The 12,820-nt window shown below is 39.8% G+C and overlaps 1 protein-coding gene across 13 annotated transcripts in view; it reads right to left on the reverse strand.

The window, feature by feature from the left end:
- The window catches only part of MAST4 (microtubule associated serine/threonine kinase family member 4), a 519,579-nt gene that overhangs the window by 102,336 nt on the left and 404,423 nt on the right, over positions 1–12,820 (reverse strand). The gene's annotated exons all lie outside the window — the stretch shown is intronic.

Genomic DNA, 12,820 nt, shown 5'->3' on the forward strand with positions numbered 1-12,820 from the left:
GACTCTAGGGCCTCAAAAAGCTACAGCAGACAATAACGAATGGCCGGGCAACACAAATACAAGACAATAGAAGGCCAGCACTTTAAAGAGTACCCTCCCAGATTAGGCTGAGAAACTAATCAGAGCTGATCACAAAGATTGATGTGTAATGTTATTCACCACGACATTACTTATAAGAACAAAAAAATGGGAAAACAGCCAAAATATTCATTAGGGGAAGGCAACTATGGCATATTCACGGAATGGAGTATTCCGGACTTTTTGAAACAAGTATTTGAAAAAAAAAAAAAAAAGACATTTAATGATACGTAAAAATCTCAAAGAAAGAAAAATGATCTAGATACAAAATTGTATCTATGATCCCAAAGGTCACATACAGTATAGACAAATTATGTGTATATATAAAAATTTATATTTTATGCACAAATTTATGTATACACAAGTGTCATAAATATTATAATAGATGTGCATATATAAACTAAACATATTTAGACAAATACCCAAATGTTAAGTAGTTAATTCTGAGTGGTGGATAAGAACACAGATGATTTTTGTATTCTTCTTTATACTTTCTTGTATTTTCCAAATTTTCTACAACAAACATGCACAGCTTTTGTAAATAGGAAAAAAAGGGGTTTTAAAGACATTCTTAAAAAACGTAAAATATTTCTTTTTTTTAAAGCAAAGATCATCTCCTTTCCCTAAAACTGTATGACTTTGCTTGTATGTATGCTCTTCTACATTTTTTCCACCTCTCTCTTCCCGAGTGTGGGGATGCCAAATCTGCTACCAACTCCAATGCAAGACTGCCCCACAGCTGAACTCTCTAAACTTGTGATGGTTGCCACAGTATACATATACCTTAACATTTCATGACAAGCTCTATAATTACCCACTGTTACCCCTACCATAAAGGCTTAGAACTTGAAAAGCCTGCAATTTGCCTGGCTTTCTGGAGAAGTACTCACACACTGCTGTAACAAATACAAAAAATGTGCATTAAAGCATCATTAAAGCTGAAATTGTAATTATGCCGGAGTCAGTCAGTTCAAAGACAGAGATGGCATTACTAAGCAGGTTTAAGAAAATGCTCTTTAGCAGAGGTACTTGAATTTAAAATACAGATTTATAAACCTCCCTTATTTAAGGTTGCCCGATAGGTACAAGCCACTAAGCTTATGTTGATCATCTTGCCTTCCACCAAGGGCGGTGGCACTGAATGCAGACAGCTGGCTGATCCCATACTAATGGGACCCCGGTCTCAAGTCCTTTTGTCTCTACAGAACAAGGTATTTTTCTGTGATGCAAATCCAGACACTCTCGGCAGCTAATGGGCTGAAGAAGACAATCTGTACATACACAAAACTAGGGATTTCTAACTGAAGCTCAGAGATCATTTGGGGGTACACTGGTGTAAAGTGTGCCCGAAGCACCATAGTACAAGAAAAACCCAAGTCACTGTGACAATCACCAAAGCTGTCCAGTCTGAGACCGTCAAGTTCTGAAAACCTTGAGGATGAGGAGAGCAGGGATTCAAGCAAGGATTTTAAATGCACCTTTTAACCTTTTTATGTTCTAGGTGATCATTTATTTACCACCCCAATGAACACAAAAGCAACCCTAAACATAAGGCAATCTCTTCTTTTTCAACACGTAGATAAAAAAGAATCTTTTTAGCCAATGTGAATACATAAACTTCCAGACATTTAGAAGACCTAATAACACATGTCATTTATCTATTTTCAAGTAGTGAAATATGTAATTATCACAGTCTGAGATTTAAATCTAAAACGTCTAATACAAAGGTAAACACTGTTGATAACTCAATTACTTTAATTTCTAATTGTAGTATTTATAAAATATGAAATTAAAAAGATTTTTTCTACCTCAATAACTTCTAAGAAAATAGGCTGTTTTGAGACTTTTGTTTCTCAAGAATCCGCTCTTCTAAAATTTGCAAAACTCTCTTTTCTCACAGCAAAAATAACTTCAAGAATTTACAATGTCTAGATTCTATGGTTCAGATTTCCTTCATTTCAGTGAAACACTGCCTTGTTTGACTGATCTGTGGATTTGGGAGGTGGTAGGGCACCCTCTCAGCTATTAGCAATGGCTGAAACAGATTATATCATGGACGTAAATGAAAGATTTTCCGAAACTACTTTCAAAATAAAGTTACTAAGATAAGGCACTCAAATCTGTGGGGCTTTCTACGTAAGTAGATATTTCAGAGGACTTTCTCTTTGTGGGGGAAACAAATCTTTGATCTGGAGAGTATGCTGAATTTTTGGTCATCAGATTAAATGAAGCTCTGTGCATTTCTTTATGAAGTTATTTATTCTTTGAACAAATATTTGTTTAAGTGCCTGGTAGAGACTGAGGACTTGCTATTAAAACTTAACCACTCCCTCTTTCTGGGCGCTCTGTCTTCTCTTAAATTCTGAGATAGTACATTCTCCTCTTTCCCTCCTGCCTCTCCGGTTGCTGCCTCTCAGTTTCCAAGGTGACTTGTCCTCTCAGAACCTTTAAATGCTGGCATTGTAGACTCAGCACCCCCACCTCGTTGGGTTGGGTCTTCTTTTCACTCCAGAACTCTCGCCCTCACTGATTTCAGTCTCTCCCAAGGTTTTAAATACCACTAATGAATGAATGGCTTCCAAACTGCTATCACCGGTACAGACTCAACCTCTGAGTTTCAGACCCATAAAAAAATTGTTTGTTCAGGTCACTTAAATGTATCATAGGCATCTTAACCCCAGTATGCAGCAAAGTGAACTCTTTGGCATTACCTCAGATCTGTTCTTTCTGCCCCCTCCATCTTGGGAAATGCCCCTTCTGTTCATCTATACCCTCAGCAAGACACCTGCACACCATCTTTGATCAATTCTCTCTCACCCCACAGTGAACATACCACTAAATACTGTCAATTCTAACTTGAAAAACAGGTAATTAAGATCCAACTAGTACTTTAGCAACTAAACCAAGCCAAAGAAAATCCACTTAATGCATAAACACAAAACAGTTGTAAAATTTCGATTAAAAAAATGAAGAGCCATCCCCAATGGATGAAGGAGTCAAACCTTCCTGAGTGGCTGCCGTGTTCTATTAAAAAAACAAAAAACAAAACCCCACAAAAAACTAATACCACTTTTGTTAACAACAGGGGAGGTTTAAAATAAATTTAAAAGGCAGCTTCCCCAAAGCTTCAATTTATAATTGAAGGAGAAAATAAAAAGCTAAATCAAAGGCCATTTAGATTAAATTCTACATTTAGAGTTTAGGGATACAAGGAAGATGTCAATTGTTAAATACTAGGAAAAGATGACATATACATATTACAGTCTTCTCCAAGGACCGAAATGACAAACTCAAGTCACAGGGCAGATGATCTGCATGAAGGAATCAAGAAATATTAATGATGCTGGTATATACCCCCAATTAGTGATTCAACACCAAGCAATAGACAAAACTAGGAAAATACAGTGACTGACGTCAGCCCACCTGATTTTATCATACTTTTCCTTAAGCAGGAAGGGCAGTATGTGTCATTACTCAAGTCAACAATTGACAATTACACAAAGGCTAAGAATTATAAAACTCTGAATGCAGCATGGAATAAGAAAGGTAGTACTCTCTATAATTCAGAGAAACTGATTTGTGAAATACTTGAAGTCACAGAATAGATGCATTGTGAAATTATATAGCTTGGACAAACACACTAGATTAGGAAATCTGGTCTTGGGCCCTTTGAAGATTTTAATCAAACCAGATGATTCCAAGGTGATGTTTCTCTTGACTAAGTTTATCCATAAGATTTCCTGATTTTAAGCTCCATAAAATGAAATTCTGAGGACACCAGACGCTCCGGACTGAACACAAGGTTTTACAAGTTTAAGTTGGTACGATTAAGATTTGCTTATAATTAGGAAAAAAGACAATGAGTGACCTATCAGAGATTCCTCTTGAGTAAAAAAAACCAAAAAACAAAGTTTCTACCATTTTAAAGAAAGAGTGGTTATATGGGGCATCATGAAACAATTTTCATTAGAGCTCACAATCAATTTGTTATGACTCTCTGGGCACATAATCTTGCTCTGTCCTATTCCCCAAATACAAAGAAGCAAGGGAACCATTTGTCTTGTACCATCATGTCTATAGGGCCAAAGGAGGCGGATGCCTTGCTGAATGAAAATTTACTAAAGACCGACAAAGCCAACCTAAACAATTCAGCAAATATCATTTCAAGTATGGGAAACCTGCTGAAGGCTTTTGAATGACAGTAACAAAATAAATGGAACAGACATACTATCACACTCAGGGCTATGTCCCTAGTCTCACCTTATCTAAGAAGAAATTTTTCACCGATACCTAAAGATCACTAATCTCTAAGTCGTTCCCACCAGTAAGCTAAAATTCACAAGTAACAGCTTTCCCTCTGTCTGTGTGCAATATACAAACCTGGTACCACAAATATCAGAGAAGAAATACCTAAGTGAATTCAGAAAAGCTCCTGTTGCTCAAACACTCACTCACTGCTTGGGAAAACCATCACCCTATACAACAGACAAAGAGTATGAGAAGGTAAAGAAACATGTGACTGATACTAAATTTGTCAAGCAGGAGAAACAGTGAGGTCAGAGCAGACAATTTTTAGAGCAAGATCAACCTTGTTTAAAAAAAAAATGCGAGGCACCTGGGTGGCTCAGTTGGCTAAGCAACTGCCTTTGGCCCAGGTCTTGATCCTGGAGTCTCGGGATGGAGTCCCAGGATAGAGCCCCGCATCGGTCTCCCTGCTCAGCGGGGAGTATGCTTCTCCCTCTGACCCTCCCCCCTCTCGTGCTCTCTCTCTCACTCTCTCATTCTCTCTCTCAAAATAAATAAAATCTTAAAAAATAATAAGAATAAATAAATAAAGGGCGCCTGGGTGGCTCAGTTGGTTAAGCGACCGCCTTCGGCTCAGGTCATGATCCTAGAGTCCCGGGATCGAGTCCCGCATCGGGCTCCCTGCTCGGCAGGGAGTCTGCTTCTCCCTCTGACCCTCCCCCCTCTCATGCTCTCTCTCTCACTCTCTCATTCTCTCTCTCAAATAAATAAAATCTTTTAAATAAAAAAATGACACTTTACAGCAACTAGGCACAAGGACAACAAAAGTGGAAGAAATCAGAAGGAAAAAGACAGACTGGACCACAGAAAAATTAAAAATAAGAAAAAAAACCTTTACGTTACCAAAGCACTAATAAAAAAAAAGTCAAATAGCAAATCAGGAGTGACTATCAGTGATATGACAAAAAAATTAATAGAACACACTCATTAAAAATACGAAGATATTCACCTCACACATGTTAGAATGGCCATTATCAAAAAGAGAGAGTCAGTATGGGTGAGGATGTGGAGAAAAGGGAACCCATGTGCACTGTGGGTGGGAATGCAAACTGGTGCAGCCATTATGGAGAACAGGATGGAAGGTCCTCCAAAAGTTAAAACTAGAAATAGTTTATGATCTATCAATTCCACTTCTGGGTGTCTATCTGCAGGAAACAAAGTCACCAAGAAGATATGTGCAGTCCATGTTCACTGCAGCATTATTTATAATAGCTAAGACACCGAAACAACCTAAGTGTTCATCAAGAGACAAATATATAAAGAAAATGTGGTGTATATATAAATACAGGAGTACTAATCAGCCATAAAAAAAGAAGGAAATTCTGGGTGTGTGCAACAACATGGATGGATCATGAGGAGATTATGCTAAGTGAAATAAATCAGAAAAATACAAAAGGTCCATCTGCCAACTGTAAGATAAGTTCCAGAATACAATGTTAACTAAAGTCACCTTGCTGTACAATACTGTATTATATATCTAAAGTTGCTAAAAGAGTAAATCCTAAAAGTTCTCATCATAAGAAAAAAAATGTATCACCTAGGGGCACCTGGGGAGGTTCAGTCGGTTAAGCGTCTGCCTTCGGCTCAGGTCATGAGCCCAAGGTCCTGGGATCAAGCCCCACGTTGGGCTCTGTGCTCAGCGGCGAGTCTGCTTCTCCCTCTGCCCCTCACTCTGCTTGTGCTTTCTCTCCCTCAAATAAATAAATAAAATCTTAAAAAAAGCATGCCACCTACATGAGGTGATGGATGTTTACTAAACTTATTTCCTAGTGTATATAAATATCAAATCATTATGTTGTACAACTGAAAATAATACAATGTTCTATGTCAACTATATCTCAATAAAATTGAAAAAATGCTATGATATTCTTTTTGGCTTATATTGATGGAACCTAAAACTTCATACCATGAGCACTGGGCAAGGGTGCACTAAAACAGAAACTTCAACAGACTCATTGCCATCACACGTATACATGTACGGACATACAAGTGCACACATATATAGGAAAAAAAGACAAGAAATACAATAAAATGTTAGCAGGGGGTTGTGTAACTTTACAGGAGATTCCTATTTTCCATATCATTTCTCCTATTTTCTTCAAACTATGAGTTTTCACTGTTAGAATATCACACTTTATTTTTTAACCATACCAGCCTGAAAGATCAGAGTCATGGACACGTGGCCTGTCAAATTTCTTAGGAGATTTTACCACTTCTTTAAAATGGCACAGAGTCATGTGGATGTTGGTAAGCCAATTAAGGACTTGGTTGGCACCCAGGGCTCAAATTTCAGGTTTTACTAAATCCCTTATTGCCCAGCTACACATCTTCCAAGCTTAGAGTTCCCATTCTCCACACAGTGTATAGAGACGAAGTTCCCCACCAACATCAGGGATGCTCTCAGAGACATCTCTGGCACCCTGGAATGCTTGCTCCCATGTTCTACCCCAGACTATCTTCTTGAACTCTCCTCCCCAGGGTTTACCTTTTTCCCTGTCTCTATCTCATTGCCAGCCTATTAACTTCCAATTCTTTGCATCAGCAATGCCTGTCTGCAGAAACCACTGCGTGTGCCCCCATCCAATTCAGTGTCCCGTCCGATGAATGAGAACATGGATACAGCGCAAATGCACATTGTAAAGTGATGACACCACTTCTCACGTGGGGCTCAAAAAAGGACTCCAAAACAAGTCCCAAAGAGGAAGGTCCTCACCATTTTCTGAAATAAGAAAAGCCTTACTGAAAAAGTACCCATGGTATCTCATAGTTTCTCCCTTAATCTGTGCACCGGGTTGTTACGCCCACACTTCCTGGCCCCCGGGAGGCGGGGAAGAAGGAAGATGATGAAACGTGCACCACAATGTCCACAGGGACTCCGTCACACGAGCAGGATGTGAGATGTTCCGTTGTGCTGCCCAGCCCCCCTGCGCCTATCCCAGTGCTGTTCTGTGTGTTGTAGGTTTCTACATGGAATAGAAGCTCTCCAGTTCTCAGATTATTTCTGCCTCTCTGGGCCCCCTTTAGTTCAGTTGTAGCTTTGAAGAAGGGCTCGGTGAACAGCGCAGCAGCAAATAAGGTGGTGACTCACCCTTCAGACAATAATTTATGAAACTTTTTCCAACAACATACTAACCTAACGTTAGGGATATTTCCTGTCTGGAATAATTCCTAGCACTGTCCGATAGGAACGTGAGACTCCTTTTCATCTAAATGAATCTCAGCAGTCACCTGCAAATTCCCAGTAAAAACAACTTCTGAAGACACAAATGGTTAGGTATTTTGGAAGGGGGAAACATGTGCTCTTAGAACTTAAAAAGCCCGGAGTCACTACCCAATCAGATAAGCCTTTTCAAAGAAAAAATGTGCTCTGGCTGACGGCAGGCGAAGCTAGAGATCTGAAGCATGAGAACGACTGGGTACGCCACTGGAGGCTTGCAGGTAGAGGACCGCAGCCTCCAGAGGATGAAAGCAGCCTCCGGCCGATGGTCAAGATGAGACAGGGATCGCATTCCTACACCCACAGGGATCTGAATCTGTTCACAACCTGCATGAGCTTGGAAGGAGATTCTTTCCTTGTCTCCAGATAAGAGCCCAGCCCAACGGACACTCTGATTTTGGACTTACGATATTCTAAGCAGAAACACTAGGTGAGGGTTCCTTGGGAACTAGGAACTTACGATTTTCCACCTTTCTTTGATTTTGGCCTTACAGTACCTTGAAAACCCCCTGAGCTCAAGCAAGTCAAGCGTACCTGAACTTATGCCCCACAGAAGCATAAAATTAATATACGGATACTGTTTTAAGCTACTAAATCTTTGGTAATTTATTACACAACAAGAGAAAACTAAGGTGGGTATGGTTTTGTTTTCTTTATTGGGTTTAGTTTTAGAGCCTTATTTTATTATAAAACCACTATATGCTAATTTCCCTACCTTCCTATTCCCCAAAGATTACTAATGCTAAGTTTCTCCTTTCTCCTTCCAAAAATTTCCTATGACTATGCATGATATACAAGTGTGCCTATATGCATATATGTAGTCTAAAACACACACACACATATATATATACAAAATTACACCATGTATTTTTTCACTTAACTATCTATCTTGGGCATCAATCTAATATCAGAACATGAAAGTCTATCTCACTCTTTGTAACAACCATGCAGTGCTGGATTGTACGTCTGAGTCATTTTCTACGAAACCAGTCCCCTCCTGAAGGACAGTTAAATGACGTTAGGTGATGAAGTGGTAACAACTTCACTTTCCATTTGCTATTTACAAGTAGCTGGACTTGTTATTTTCTGTTATTTTGTGAGAATCTCACCAGATAATTTCCTAGAGATGAACTGGCTGGGCTGAAGGGTAAATGCAACTGCAGTTTTAACCAACAGTGCAAACTCCTAACCAAAATGGTTGCACCAATCACATCGACACTGTTATCGTATGGCAGGGCCTCCTTCTCTACAATCTTGCTGTCATTGGGTTCTGTCAATTTTATAAAATTTTTGACAGTATGCTAGGTGAATGATACTCTATTATGGCTTACGTTTCTCTCATGTTTCCAATGAGTCATTTCTTATTTTGGGGGGGACATTTCAATTTTTTTTCTATGAAGGGCCACTTACATATTTTCCCATTTTTCTCCAATTTATACAAGCTCTTTGTGTATGTATTAATGCAATCAGGTATTTATCAAGTATGGGCATAAAAACATTTCTCACACTTTGTTTTCTTTTGATTTTATTTACTACAGAGAAATTTTCATGTTACGGGAGATATACTAGTCTTTTCCTTTGGGGCTTCTGGATTAAATTTCATGCTTAGAATCTTCCTGGAACTAGGGGCCTGTGATTTTCTACCTTTCTTTTTTTAATGGGACTCCTATTCACTGCTCTTTTAGGAATCCCTGGCTCTCAACAAACACAATTTTATTTGTAGAGATAAGCTCCAGAACACTATGCCAGGCTCTCTTTTTCCTTAGAGCACGACTGACACATCCACACAAATCAACTCATGTTCTCATCCCTACTAATTCTTTTGACAGGGGATTAATTCATGTGTCAGTGAGGAGTGGCCTGATTCACATAATCCTGACCTAAAAAAAAAAAAAAAATAGGAAGTCTAACTTTATCTTTGGGTCAGAAAGCACTGAAAAATGGTAGTTTTTCTTTCTCTTGTGTTTTGTAAAGACATGTAGGAATTCTCACTGACGTTCTGTGCTTCAAACACATGACACAGAAGACAGCAACGGGAAGGAAGAAGTGATGAGGCAAGGTGAGTGCGCAGGCATTCACCATCCTCAAGACAGGAGGACTGGTCTTTATTTAATTTACGTTTTCCTTCTCTTCTTATACGTAAATAGGAAACTACCAGATTGCGATAAATACCATTTCTCACAAAGAAAGTCTGACAGAGTTCTACAGGTTCTGAGCGAATAAAAATCTGTGGGCTCTTCAACTGAAGGGAAAATGCTGTCAGAATCTGACAGACGGGCTTCTCTCCGCCCACTCCTCTGATTAAATACTAAAATTACGTTTGAAGAGAAAAGAATTCAAGCTAAGTCTACATGGAGAGAAAGAAAAATAATTAAAAGGATCATTAAAGTCTTCACCACATTTTCTCTACTCTCAATATTAGAACTGAAGAAAATCACAGCAATAAGACTCATCAACAGGCACATAAACTAGGGCTCAATTACTACAGAACACTACAGAAAGGAGTAGGATTGAAGTTTTAATTTTAATTTTTAAAATATTTATTTATTTGACACAGAGAGAGAGTGAGAGCAGGAACACAAGCAGGGGGAGTGCAAGAGGGAGAAGCAGGCTTCCCGCTGAGCAGGGAGCCCGATGTGGGGCTGGAACCCAGGACCCTGGGATCATGACCGGAGCTGAAGGCAGACGCTTAACGACTGAGCCACCCAGGTGCCCCAGGATTGAAGTTTTTAATCACTACTGAATTACACGTAAGAAATAAAATTCATGATACACTTAGCACTTGTATATACTGCTGGGCACTGTGCAGGGTGAATATAAAGATAAAATTCCAGGGGCGTCTGGGTGGCTCAGTCAGTTAAGCGTCCAACTCTTGATTTCAGCTCAAGTCATGATCTCAGGGTGGTGAGATCGCGCCCCACGTCGGGCCCCATGCTGGACGTGTAGTCCGACTGAGATTCTCTCTCTCCCTCTGCCCCTCCCCCCGCCCCACACGTGCACGTGCCCACACGTGCACGTGCTCTCTCTCCCTCTAAAAAAATAAAAGATTGTAACTCTTAAAAAAAAAAAAAAATAGAATTTCAACCCCCAAGTAGGTATTTGGCCTTGCTTGCCCCTCAAGTCACCTTTTACTGTTCTGATGATAATGTGATGCAGATCTCCATGGTATAAATGGTAATAATAGAAATAGCTGGGTGCTCATCAAGCAACTGGGGAAATCCATTATTACCAACTGCTCACCCCACCCCCCAATGACATCCCCCTCACACCTTTTCAGAGGTAACTACTACCATGAAATTGGTCTTTAAAATGATGTTTTCCTTTAGACTCTTAAAAGAAATGTATATACACATTTATGAGTATATGTGTGTATCCCTAAACAAAATTCTCTTTATAGCCTCACGCTAACCTTACATGAATGGTGTCAGCCATCTTCTTTTGCAACTTGGCTTCTGCCGTCCAACACTCTCAGAGTTGCATCCGTGCGGACACGTGCGGCTCTAATACTTTCTGGGTGCCCAGTGCTCTGTGATGACTATGCCACAACTTGTTCACCCGTTTTCCCATCGAAAGCTTCTTAGGTGGCTTCAGATGTTCAGCTATTACAAACAGTGCAGCTATGAACAGTCTAGAACATGCCTTCTTGTGTATATATGCAAGAGTTTCTCTTAAGTTCTACCTGGGAATGGCATTTCTGAACTTCAGTGGTCTTGCTTTAGTATTGGAATTTTATCAATTCTTGGTTTACCTTTTTTGCTTTGCCGTCTTTTATTTAATCACTAAAGGGAAAATAAAATTTCATTCCAAAGGGACAACTATCTCTCTTTCTCTCCTTTCTTCTCCCCAAACATGTTACAGGTAACTCCCAATCTCAACTTGAAAGCAACCCTTGAGGAAAGAGTCACAGCCCTGCTTTTAAGTAGGAAATGAGTATCATCTGAAAGCCCATCAGGGTTAGAGTTTCTACCAGAGTACAATGACTTAGGGCTTACTCGTTCATCTTTCCCACCCGTCATCCTCCACAATCCTCAAGACAGCTTCTCAAAACACAGATCCTCCTCAAAATCCTTGAAAGGTAATCAAAATCAAAATTCCTTATACTCTCTTTCATCTCTCTTTCCACCTTCATATTGTCTTACAACCCAACACACATGCCCCACTCCAGCCACACTGGTAATTCCCCCTTTCCCCCCATTTCTACCAGCCCAAGTCTTGCCTGGCTTTCAGCATCCTGACTAAGTGGCTCCTTCAACTCTCCCATACTTTCCTGGTTGGAATTAACCCTTCTCTTCCTTGTACCATCATGGATATAACTTAAAAAAAAAAAAAAAAGGGAAACAGAAACAAAACAAAACCCCAATATTCAAAGCAATCTTCACAACAGTTTTTTTTTTTTTTAAGATTATTTATTTATTTATTTGAGAGAGGGAGAGAGAGCATGAGAGGGGGGAGGGTCAGAGGGAGAAGCAGACTCCCTGCCAAGCAGGGAGCCCGATGTGGGACTCGATCCTGGGACTCCAGGATCCTGACCTGAGCTGAAGGCAGTCGCTTAACCAACTGAGCCACCCAGGCGCCCAACACAACACAGTTTTTCTAATATGGCTATACCTTCCTTATAATTAGTACTTGAGGCCAAGGTCTCATATCTTCATCTTCATTGTCCCTATAACGATTATAGATGTAATAAATAAGTTATATCTGCCACTGCCAGGCAAAACTTGAGATAAACTCTTGCACACATACTAGAGAAGACACATTCTAGACTGCTCATAGCAGCATTATTTGTAATAGGGAATGTAAGTAATGGGTAAGTTCAAGTTTAGGGAGAATAAATGCTGAATCGTTCTGATAGAGGTTAAGACACGTGGCCTCAAAATACGGCATCCCGACCAACAGTATTTTAAACTGAAGAAATAGGAGAAATGGCATGTGCAGGAAGGTTCTTCAGATCTGCACCTAAAGCACATCATCAAGTCCTTGTGTAAGAGGGGTCGTCCCTGTTACCTGGGGAAAGGAGCGTCCTGATTTCTGAAAACAAGGAACACAGAGGACTGTGAACGTACAGCCCTTGCTCAATTTGCCCCAGTTTACTAGAGTTAGCTCATTTCTGTCCTGTCCTTGCACAACTTTTCACTCTTCATCAAACCTAGCATTAATATACTCAGGTTAACCATGTCTTTGCGTCTTCATTTCCTTACGAAGGCTCCTGTGTCACAGAAA

The sequence above is a fragment of the Leptonychotes weddellii genome, chromosome 7, assembly GCF_054177405.1.
Source record: "Leptonychotes weddellii isolate Sample4059 chromosome 7, ASM5417740v2, whole genome shotgun sequence".
Lineage (NCBI taxonomy): Eukaryota > Metazoa > Chordata > Mammalia > Carnivora > Phocidae > Leptonychotes > Leptonychotes weddellii.